The sequence below is a fragment of the Falco cherrug genome, chromosome 16 (assembly GCF_023634085.1).
Source record: "Falco cherrug isolate bFalChe1 chromosome 16, bFalChe1.pri, whole genome shotgun sequence".
NCBI classification, from domain to species: domain Eukaryota; kingdom Metazoa; phylum Chordata; class Aves; order Falconiformes; family Falconidae; genus Falco; species Falco cherrug.
In genome coordinates, this window is record NC_073712.1 from 8,777,255 (window position 1) to 8,789,095 (window position 11,841).

Below are 11,841 nucleotides of genomic sequence, written 5' to 3' on the forward strand. Positions count from 1 at the left end.
AAGTGGGTCAGGTCCCTTTGCTGCGCAAACACAGGCCGGCCTAAGTCCAACACCACCAAAGTACACTGGGAGCTGGAGGCAGTCATGGCCCCGGTACAGGCTTTTGGGACTTTGCTTTTTGCTGCCGCAGAGGCTGGGATTTCATGCCCTACCAGCAGCAAGGGTCGGGGCGGGATACAGGCGGCTTTTGCCTGGGAAGTGGCTGCTGCTTCATTAGGGACCTGCCTGCTGCCATGTCGCCCACTCGGCTGCACTCTCCTCCTGCCTTTGCCCTGCTGGGATGCTCTGCTGGCTCTGCCCCTGGCCTCTCCCGCTCCACAGGTCCGTGCTCTCCTCTTCCCCACAGCCCTCACACTAAACACCCTCAGCGTTCGTGGTGCCACATGGCCAGCTGCATGGCTGGACTCCAGGAGATAGTGCTGTCTGCCATGGTGAGCAGTAAGAAGGCTGTTGTGAGGGAGAAGACACATTTACAGGCCCTGAATCTTGCATTCCAAGTCCACGTTACCAGGGATAAGGTTTGGGTAAACACTGCAAAGTGTCCGTCAAAACTAGCTCTCACTGGCAAATTCAGTTCTGCTTTTTCATGCGCTTTTTGTGTTTGGTTTACACAAACTCTGTTGGCTGAGCTGTACAGGCAGGAGAAGTTGCATAAAGCAATTTAATGAGTCTTATGTGCAAGCTAGAACTGCTTCCTCACCTGGGCAGGTGCCCCGTGAAATGTCTTTTGACCTACCTACCTACATACCCGCCACAGCGGCACAACAGCCCATGGCATGCACGCCAGCACAGGCACGGGGCACATGCACACTGTCTCCAAAAAGCCTCAGAAGAAAATCCTTGCAACAACCACAGTTACCATCTAAACAAATCCCAGGTCTTCCATAAACAGAGAATGGGGTTAAATGTGCCTAATAAGCTGTTCCTTTTGAATTATCATCCCTGCTCTAATAATAGCTGATAAGCTAGTCTTTTGTGGGACAACAGATATTTCTGTTATTCCCCAAGCCCAGCTTTGAGATAAATAAAGCCAGCCCTTGTTTTTAAGCAGGAGGTCATGCTTCATCTTAGGATAAAGGTGCTGCTACCCTTTCCCTGATTTACAGGCTTAAAAGAGCAAAAGGTATTGAGTGGAAAAAAAAAAGTCAGACAAAACTAGAGTAGGAGCAACTAAAGACAAGTCAAACATGCTGGCATTAAGCTCCCTTCACATGTGTGTTTAGAAGATAATCTGTTATCATCCCAGTCCAAAGTTAACCTGCTGGAAAGCTGCGGTGGGAGCGTTCGCTGCATCTACAATGTTTCAGATTTCAGTGTTTCAGCAGGGCACAAACAAACAAAAAAAGTGCTATTAAAGCTTGTTTTTGATTAAACCTGTTGCTGCCAGGTACAAATATTTATTTTCTAGGTGGGAGTTCATTGTGGCACAAGCACCGAAGACCATTAATCCCCAGTAAAACACAGACTGTGTGCCCAGTGCCACCACTCAGCTGGCAGCTGCTCTCGTGCTGCCCCACAATTTCCACTTCCCCATCCCAAACCAGAGGGACAAGGGAGGAGGAGGGTGGTGGGGGTTCCTACTGCCCTCTGGCAGCCCTGGCCTCGGGGGATCCATGCCCCGTGCCCAGTTGGGTTGGGGTCTCGCACTGGCACACGGGCTGGGTGGCTGCGCTCCACTCCCAGCAGCAGCCCCGAGACCCTGGTGCAGCGGTGGGTGCCCCAGTGCGGGCGGTCCCCATCACCTCCATCTCCTTGGGCTGCAGGGCCACGGCAGGAAGCTGCGGTCGCGGTTGTTTTTCTGCCCTAGCTCATCTGCTATTCTTACACACCTCGGGGTGGGGGGAGCCATATTTTCACTGCCTCAGAGACAGGATTTGCCTCCGTTACGCCTTGGAAAAGCAGCTGACTGTTGCAGGGAGCGGAGGGGGAGGCGCATGGTCTGGGCTTGCAGGAGGCGTTTGTCACAGGGCCAGCAGCAGCTGCAGACCCCGCATCCAGGTCCCACACAGCAACCCAGCCACGAGCCCCCCTACCTCCGCAGGACGCCCTGCTTGTGCCCCCCCAGCAGACCTGGGGCTCAGCTCTCCCGGGACGGGCATTTTCCCTCTCCGGGTGTGGGCTTTGCCAAAACCAGCCCGGCAGAGGGGGAGCCCGGCACCAGGGGCACGCGGTGGGCAGCTGGGGGCTGAGCGCTGCGTGCCAGCCAGGAGATGCTGCCTGCCTGCTGTGCGGCCACCTTTGCCCAAGGACCACCCCTGGGGCGAGACCCCAGCCCCAGTGCTACTGGGGCAGGAGTGGCCATGCCATCGCCTGCCAAGGCCCCTCACAGACCCCTGGGGGCTCTGTGCCCTGCCGCAAAGGCCAGGCACCACGTCCCAGCCTTTCACGTACCTCGGATAGCCCCAGGTCCCAAAAAGACTAGCCACCCTTGGCTAATGACACCCCCCCCTCTGCCATCTGGTCTCAGACCGAGCTTCAGCAAAGGGACTTCCCAAGTAGGTCCTCATGTGTCACCAGCCATGGGCACGCTGGGGCTGTGCGTGCGCGTGGCCGTGTAATGCCGTAACAAGATTACCCTGTGACATGATGGCTGTGAAATAATCCACAGTATCATTCAGTAAATCCCAGGATCCAATTACCCTTCCACATGACACCCCTTCCCAGGCGTGGGGAGGCCAGGGGGCCACAACCCAGCGCCCTGCCCCTCCAGCAGCCACCCACTTGGCTCCTCCGCTCCCCTGCACCTCTCTGCCTCGGTGTCATTTAAGATTAGCAAAGTATGCATTATGCTGCAGGAGCCCCGACCCTCTGCCAGGCTCTTTTGTGTTTTCTCGCCCGGCTGCGTGCTCCCCAGCACCACGCTGACCTCCCTGCCCAGCCAGCCCCGTGCTCCCTCGCTGCCCTGGCAGCACCGGACCTGGTTGAGCTGGTGTTCAGCTGGCTTGGGTGGCAATGCCAGCCTGCCTGGGATGGCGATGCCAGCCTGTCTGGGACAGCAATGCCAGCCTGCGTGGGATGGGGAGGGAGCCAGCCTGGCCGGCTGGGAGGTTCACAGGATGTGGGAGAGGTGAGCAACACTGCCCTGTTGAACCCGGCTGTGCAAAGAGCCCCAGCACACACCCTGCCTCCCACAGCACAGTTTTCCAGGGCATTTTCCTTGTCCCAGCAGCTGCTTGCTTCAGCCAGCATATCCCTTTCTGTGAGAATAAAGCCTGGGGCACAGGTACACAGCGCTGCCTGGCCCCAGCAGCAGTGCCAGGGCACGCATGATGCCCCACGGCTGGTTCGGCGCGCTCTGCTGCAGGCGCTGCAGGCGCTCCTGGCCCTGGCAGGTGTTCAGACACCAGCACTGCTGCCAAACCGTGAGGGAGTGTGGCCAGCTGCAAATTTCGGCTTCATTTTTGGAGCCTTTGAATCACTGGCTGGCTGCCAGGTTTGTTATTTGTTAGTCTAAGTATTTTTTTCCCAAGTGAATTTCAAGCTGGCGAGAGGAGACGGGCAGAGGGAACTTGGCAGGGGGCCCTTGGCATCCTCACCGCCGGGGGAGCGGGGGCGAGGGCAGGATGCTGTGGCATGATGCACCCTGCCCCGGGCACCCCAGGCAGCAGGGCAGTGGGCTGTGGTGGTGCTGGCAGAACCCTCACACCAGGAAACCTTGAATTTCACCTCAGTTGCGGAGAGAATTCAGCTGAAACTCCCATGCAGGAGACAGAGTTCATGGACCAGCCTGGCTGGAGCAGTCTGCACCTCTGCAGATCCCTACGGCCACACGGGCCTCAATGAGGTGTCAGAGGCTTACCACCCCAGGCATGGAGCCCCAGGGTGAGCAGGAGGTTTGCAACACCCGTTTCTGTCTGAAAAACCTTGGTGTCCCACACGAGCCACGGCTGGGGCCATAGCAAGGTGGAGATCTGTGTCCTGGACGGGTCTGCTGTGCCGCTGCAGCTTTGAGCAGCTGGCTGAGCCCTGGAAAGCCACCCGGCTCCCGCACCCGGCTCCGCAGCCCCAGGGGCACGGGCAGTGCTCACGGGGGGCTCACACCTACCGGGGTGGCCCTGGGAGCCACCACAGCCTCCCAGCCTGGGTGAGCAGAGTCAGCGGGGATCAGGAAACAAAACAAAACCGGAGCAATTTGCAGGGGAAGAAATTGCTTTTCCACCTTGGAAACCTGAGCCTCAGATCCATTTCCCTCCAGAGAAGGGAAACAAAAGCTTTGGGAGGGAAGGGCCAGGCAGCTGCCTCGGAGGGCAGGGAGCCGTGGGGCAGGGAGCCGTGGGACCACAGCTGGAAGGCAAGTGCCAGCAGGAGGGAGCCTGCCAGGCTCTGGCAGGAGCAGGGTGCAGGTGACTGGAGCGTGTCCTGTTGACACCCCACACTTCCCAGCTCCCCGCCGCCTTCCTTGCCATTGTTCGGCAGCCCTGGGGTGAGGCACGGTGTGGAGACCGGCTGCCCTCCCTCCCTGCCTCCCGCCTGCCCTCCTGCCTCCACTCCCAACCCACCACCTTGCCAGCAATGCCCGTACCCAGCCGCCAGGGCACACGCCACTGGCTCCCCGGGGACATGGGGCTGGGATGCCCTCCCTCCTGCCTGCCCCGACACCCAGCCGCTGTGGGGAACAGCACCTGGCTCATCCCAGGACAGGGTGGCAGCCACCAACACTTCCCCAGGAGCCAGCCCAAGGCCAGGAATGGGCACAGGATGCAGCCCCATGCAGCCAGAGATGCTCACAGCAGTTGGAGGGAGGGGCTCTGGCCATCCCCTGGTGTCCCTTTGGCCTCTCTGTTTAGACGGATAAAGCCCCTGTGATCCCATCCACAGTCAAAGCCATTTCTGTCACATTACTACATTCCCCTGACATTAATCTGGTGGATTTTGTAAGGACACCTTTCTGCCGAGTTGTCTGAGAGTTATTTCTGTGGCTTATCAGCTGCCGCTCTCTGGCCACCACAGCCACGTCAGTGCATTTTGAAAAGGCAAACCAAGCCTGTCCGATGACTGTGCATCACTGGTTGCAAGGTGGCTCCAGCCAATGGAGTGGGAAAGATGTCAGCACTGCAGCAGACGGCGCAGTGGCCTGCTGCTCACTCCTGGGGGGATGGTCCAGATCCCTGGAGCTCACTCCCTGTGCAGGGACCGCACTAACACTCCCAGCACAGAGCCAGCAGCTCACGGGCTGGGCAGCCTCACACACAGCATGGGTACCAGGCAGAGGGGTACACAGGAGCCCCCAGTGCCACGGCTCCGAGTCCCAGACAAGCCTGAAAGATGAATGACCTTTTTTCCAGCGTTTTCTTTAGGCAGAGCCATCATTGCAGACCAGAGGGCTCGGGCTCCAGGGCTTCCTTCAGATAATGGTCTGGTATGAGAGTGAGCTCCCCTGGTGAGGTGCAATTTGGAGAACTTGAATGGGGGCTCCAAAACTGGTTGCAGAGAAAGAGATTAAGATCAGTATTTGTCTTTTTTTTTCTTTTTTCCTTCCTGCTAGAGTAAAAATATTCCTGTTTATTGCTACAAGCCCTTGGGGGCTGTATGGTAAACTCCTAGTGGGAATTACTGTCTCAAGAGATCAGAGATCCCGAGAACATCCCCTTGCCAAATTTACAGTTACTGTTCGCTCTAATCAGCCTTGTTTATCTCTCCCTGTGGTGGTATTTGGAAAACTAGCACAGGTCAAACACGGGACAGTTCCCTGGTTGCCAGATATCTGAAATCTCCCTTCAGGCTGCACAGGATCCCTCCCAGCATGGACACCTTCCTCGCACCTTCTCCTGGAGCCTGGCTGGACCCAGCGAGCATCCTGCTGCTCAGGCTCAGACCGTGCTGCCGGGAAAGGGCCAGCCAAGGGAGAGCTGCAGGCTGCTCCTGGCGTGGGCTGCTGCACTCAGCCCCCATCAGCCCTGCCATGGCACGGCTTCTATGGCCACTGGTGGCCCTGTCCTGGTCCTGCTCGGCAGAGCCGCAGGACCCCACATGCAGCGAGCCCCAGCGCCGGCCGCAGCCCCCAGCCGCCCCAGCCACTCGGCCCCTGCCTGCTGCTGAGCGCAGGGATGGCTGCGATGCCTGTGTGCTCACACCGTCCCTAGTGTATATTCTTCCTAAGAAAATAAAGCATCACTGTCCTATTAATTATGTGAGTTCCAGAGCAGTATTTTTCCCAGAGTCACCTACTGGTTCACATAGTCGTTTTCCAGGCAGTTTAGCCAGTAGCCTGGCAACACAGTGACCTTATGCTCTGCTCAGCTTTGAGCGTTTTATTAGCCACACTGGACTCTCTCCACTGCTCCATATTGCTGAGCCCCTCATTAGTACAATTAATAAGCCGCTCCTGTCAATTCAATCAAATGCCAGGCTCGACAGCAGGAGAAAGCTTTGGCAGATCAAGTAGGGGAGATTCTGGGTAGCACTGGGAAATTGCAGGAAACCTTTTATCTCCCCCAAGGAGCCGAACAAGAATGGAATTGTGGGATTGGGATTCTCTCAGGTCATGTTTATTTATCGCCGGCTCGTTAGTATAATAAATCAGGTCCCCTGTCACTTTGAATGAAGTCATAGGTTTGCTGGAAGGAACTTGGCAGAACACCTTGATATTATTAATGATGGTGTGGACAAAGCCTCATGAAAGGCGATGCCCTGGCCGGGGTGCGCAGACACCCTCACACGCACCCGCTCGTCCCTGCACCCCACCGGCAGAAGGCCACCACCGGCCCAGGCTGGCGCGGTCATCCCAGGGCAATGCCCGCAGACTGGGACGATCCCGGGACACACCGTGCAGCGCAGCTGTGAGGTGCCGGCAGCATGGCTGCAGTGCAGCATGTCCCAGGTACATGACAGCCATGGGAAAGGATGCTTCTCCCTGCTCCTGCTGCCTGCTCCAGGAGACACGCACGGTGGGAGGCATCCCTGCCCTGGCCCCACTCTCCTCCCGCCTGTGCACATTGCCAGGATGCGGCCGGGCCAGTGCAGAGCACCAGGCAGGCAGCGCAGGCGCTGGACCTCCACCGGCAGTCACGTGTATTGGGCACATGTGACGGCACTCTGCTTTCACACCTCTCTGCGTCCTGCCAGACTTTGCCCTGGCTCTGACATCGGCGGCGTGCTCTTTGGATCCTGCGCTGGCTCTGGGAGCTCCCGTGGCAGCGGTGTCTGGAGGTGCTGGGCAGGACACGGCTGCCCCTGTGGAGAAGCAGCGAAGGCCCGGTGGTTTCGCAGCTGCCTGACCGCAGTTCCTGAGCCTGTTCTGTCCCTGACTCCTCTGAGCAGGACCGGCCAGCGGCAAGGGACCAGGAGGTGGCTTTCCAGAGCCTTTGGCTTGACACTTCCCCCTGAACCCGGCACCCCCGCTGGGGTGCGTGCGGTGCGGTGGTCTGCTAGAGATGCTGGGACGATGGTCATGGTCTCCTTGCCTGGATCCGGTGCTTTTCCACACCAGACAGCAGATCTGAAGGGTGGCTCCTAGCCTGTCGCTGGAAGTAATGACGTGTGGCAGCTGGGAAGAATTGTATCCTGAGTGTCCCAAATAGAGCAACATCACAGGTGTATGTCCCAAAAACATTCCTAAAATAAACTTCCCCGGGAAATGCTTTGATCTAGTCTGACGATGAAAATGTAAATCTAGATAAAGTCAGATATTTTAAAATATTAATTTCCATTTAGTTTAAATATAGCTTGAAGTTTATAAAATAACGGCTCTTTTATTGTTCAGTTTATCACAGTATTTGGTCTCCACGCTGGGATAAATGTTAAATTGCTCCTAGTTTATTGCTCATAGACCCACTTTAGGGAGACAGTTAACTCTTGATCTCACAGTCTCTGGGCTGGGCCTGCAGCACCATTGAAATGCAGGTCACCCGCCTCAGCTGTGTGCTGCAGGAGCCTTCCCCTGGCCACCCTGTCCCCATCCCTGTCCCCATTCAGTCCCCATCCCCTATGCAGCATTCCATCTGTAATGGCCTGGGAAGGGCCTGGGGCCATGCTCACACTCATTAGCTCTCCAGACTCCAGCTGACCCATAAATGTTGAAGAAAACAAACAAACTGTGGGAGGGGAGGGAGAGGAAGGGCTGTAGGTGTTGGCTACGTGTCTGCTGAGCTCCACCTGAAGATGCTATTGTGTTGCAGTGATTTCCTAGGGAAAACAGGCCTGGAGATCTCCTTACTGTTCCTGGGAAGCGCTTGGTGACTGGAAGGGTGTGGATTCAGGGCAAGGGCAGCCCAAAGGCTGCAGAAGCATTTGAGACTTTTGCTGTTACTTTATGATGCTGCTGTGAATGCTACTGTGAACAGACACAATGGCCAAATGGCAGCTCTGCATCTCCTGGCTGCGCTGTGGCCACACTGGATGAGGCGCCCGTGCCCAGCTCCAGCAGACATGCCGTGGGACCACTGATGGCCAGCAGCGCTGGGGCTTGGCTCTGGCTCCCGGCCGAACAACGGGTGTTTCAGAGGACGTGCAGGCACTGCACTCGGGCGGGCGCACGCACATGAGTGCTCACACAGGCACAGCAGCTCCTCGGCTGCTGCACATCAGCAGCTGTGGGGTTGTGATCCTGTAGGCACCAAACCAAACGGACCTGGGGCCGGGGAGGAGGCCATGGCGGTGGGGTGGCTCTGTGCATGCTCCAAGCAAGACCTACGAGCCCTGGCCAGGCCCATGGCTGCTGCTGTTCTTCAGGCTTTGCCACCCCTTTGCGGGCTGTTTGCAGGCAGGGTGACTGTGGGAAGGTGCCCAGATCCCAGAGCAGGTGCGTAGCAGACTGCTGCATGCCAGTGAATCTCGGGGCGGGGGGAGGGGGGGGGGAGGGCAGCAGTGCCGCCAGCCCCCCAGCACTTTCCCCTTCCTGCCAACCAAGCACAGTGCCCTGGACATAGGGGCCATGGATGCACACAGCCAGGGTTGCCTGATTGCATCCCACCCCTCGGGGCTGGGAGGGTGCAGCCACCTTGGGAATGGGCTGGAGGAGGGGAGGCTGCTCCACCGAGCCCCAGCCAGAGCCCAGCTGGGCACCAGCCTTACTTCTTGGGGAGGGAGGGTCTGCAGGTGAGGGAGTCCTCCCCCACAGTGCCAGATCTCTCCAAGGCTTCTCAGGCAAATCACTTGCGTCTTTTGCAAAGTCTGGCCTAAATAAACCACTGCCTGAGCATTCTGCGGATGCCCAGTCCCTGCCCAGTGCCTGCATGGTAGCATGGCAGGCTGTCTGGGGACACAATCCCCCCATCTCCTGCACCACAGGGGAACCTGCTGCATCCACCGCCACTGGAAAACCAGTAAATGCCCCCCCCTCCTTATCTTTCCTTTAGCAGCGGGGTCTTGGTACCTCCTTAGCCCCCGTTTCTTCTCCCAGCTCTTGTTGACACAGTGGGTGCAGGAGAACAAGGAGGCCAAGGGTGGTGGAGTGACACCCTGCCCCTTCCTCTGGCTGCCTGCTCACCTTCCTGGGCACAGCTGGGCACGCAGGCCCCAAGGACCTGTGGCACGGCCAACAAGGTGATGGCACCAGGGTGAAGCCACAGCCTGGGCAGGCGGATGCTGCCCGGTCCCAGCAGCGCAGCATCAGGCATCCCCCAGCATGGGGCCACGCTGCACCACCTGATGCTGGTGGGAGCCGTCCCAGTGAGGGGAGGGACGTGGAGGTACTTCTGTGCTGGTGAGGAGCCCCTGGATGAGAGGATGACAGGGGCAGATGGAGATGGTCAGAGGTTTTTACTGTGAGTTATCGGCCAGGCTGACACCCTCCGCCTTCCACTAGAGTTGCTGGCAAGAAGGGCGATATTAAATAAAGAGCTCACTTCAGCCCATGCTTGTCAAGGCTGGCAGGTGTAAAGCCCTTCCCTGATTTTCCAGCCTGCGAGGAGCAGGGAGGTGAGCTTGCTCTTATCTGGAGAGAGTGCTGATCACGATGGCCTTGCTGCCCCCACGGAGCAGCCGGGCGCCCAGCTGGAGGTGCAGCAGATAGCATCCAGCCAAGGTCACAGTCCCACTCTGATCGGGCCACCGATGCTCCTGAGGGCTGCGAGGAGGGAGTAGAGCTGTGCGGCTGGGAGCCCGGCACCTCCTGGTACACCTGGCATCCCCCAGCATCCCTTGGCACCCCCTGGTACCCCCAAGCACCTCCATCCTCCCCCAGCTTCCCCCTGCACCCTCCAGATCCCTCAGCATCCCACAACGCCCCCAGCCCCCTGGCACTCCCCAGCACCCACGGCACTGACAGAACCCCCCAGCCCCTCAGCACTCCCAGTCTCCTGGCACCCCCTAGCACCCCCAGCATCCTTTGACACCTCCTGCACCCCACAGCATCCTCCAGTATCCCCCAGCAACCCCCAGCAGCCCCCAGCAGTCCCCAGCAGCCCCTGGCACCTCTGGCATCCCCTGGCATTGCAGCATTCTTCGGCACCCTCAGCACCCCTTGGCACACTCTGGACAGCCATAGCCCCCTGGCACCCCCAGCACTCTGCAGCATCCCCTGGCACCCCAGCAACCCCTGGCATCCCCCAGCATCCCCTGGCACCCCCAGCCCCCCGAGCACCCCCCAGCCCCCTCCAGTCCGCCCCGGCACCCCCCAGCACCTTCAGCAGCCCTCGGCAGCCCTAGCCCCCTGGCACCACAGCGCTCTCCAGCACCCCCCAGCCGGCCGGCCGCCCCGCGCAGAGCAGTGCGGCTTTGCGCAGCCGCCGGGGCCCCCCGGCTCCGCCGCCGGGGCTCGTGTGCCATCCAGTGGCCGCGGCCCGGCGCAGGCTGCGCCCTCCCGCCGCGCCGCTCAGCGCCGGGCAGGGGCAGTCGCGCCGGGCGCCAGCCCGGGGGCATCCCCCGGGGGACCCCCGGCACCCCCCGGCGGCAGGGGACGCGCTGAGCCTGCAGTGCCGGCTGGCAGGAGCCCGGCCCCCCCGGGTGCTCAGGGGGCTGGAGAGCAGCTCAGGCGCTGCGGAAGGGGGGCGTCCCGGGGGGGGCAGGCAGGGCTGGGAGGCAGCAGAGCCTCCGGCCCCTGCCGTGGGGATCGGGGAGCGCCCTGTGCTGAGGAGGAGGGAGCCTTCATCTCAGGGACAGGGAGCCGTGCACATCCTTCCCTGCCGAGCCCCGGCCACCCACACCGCATGTCCTAGCCAGGGACAGCACCCAGTGCCCCCACCATGAGAAACCACGCTGGCTCTGCTGGTCGGGCTGGTGGTACCTCCTGGCATCACCGACATCGGGAATATGGAACTCCTTAACACCAACGTAGCGCTAGGAAGCAGGCATGCTTTATTGCAGAGATGGATGCACGGATCGCTCCATTGCTTTATCCATCACTGCAATAAAGCGTGCCTGCTTCTTAACTACATTGTTGTTAAGGAGTTTCATATTCCTGATTTCGATGACAGTGGGACCGTGTCAGGTGGTCCCACACGTGCCACTTCTACCAACTCTGCAAGGGTTTGTGCCCAGTTCAGCGGGGCTGGGGCTCGAGGTGCCCGGAGGGAAGCACCGGCAGTACCAGGCACGCAGGACACGCACCACGTACAGCATCTGTCCTGTGTGCATGGGTGGCTGCCGGCAGGCAGGGTGGCAGCCCCAGCTTGCACCGCAAAATTGACACAGCGGGTGACTGCGAGGACCTCAGGAGAGCTGTGCTGGGCGGGGGCGGGCAGCAGGGAGAGCTTTAAGGAACTTGGCTGGGAAGGCAGGGCCTCCAACAGCCACAGTTGCAGCTTGGTAAAACACAGCAGGCTTCCTTCTGCTTCCAGACATTGGGAGTAACTCAACAATTAGGACTGGCTTCTATTAATATGCAAATTTCTGCTGCCATGGCAATATTCTTGTAAATGCAAATTACAGTGGGAACCATTGTTGGAGAGATTGGTGCTGGGC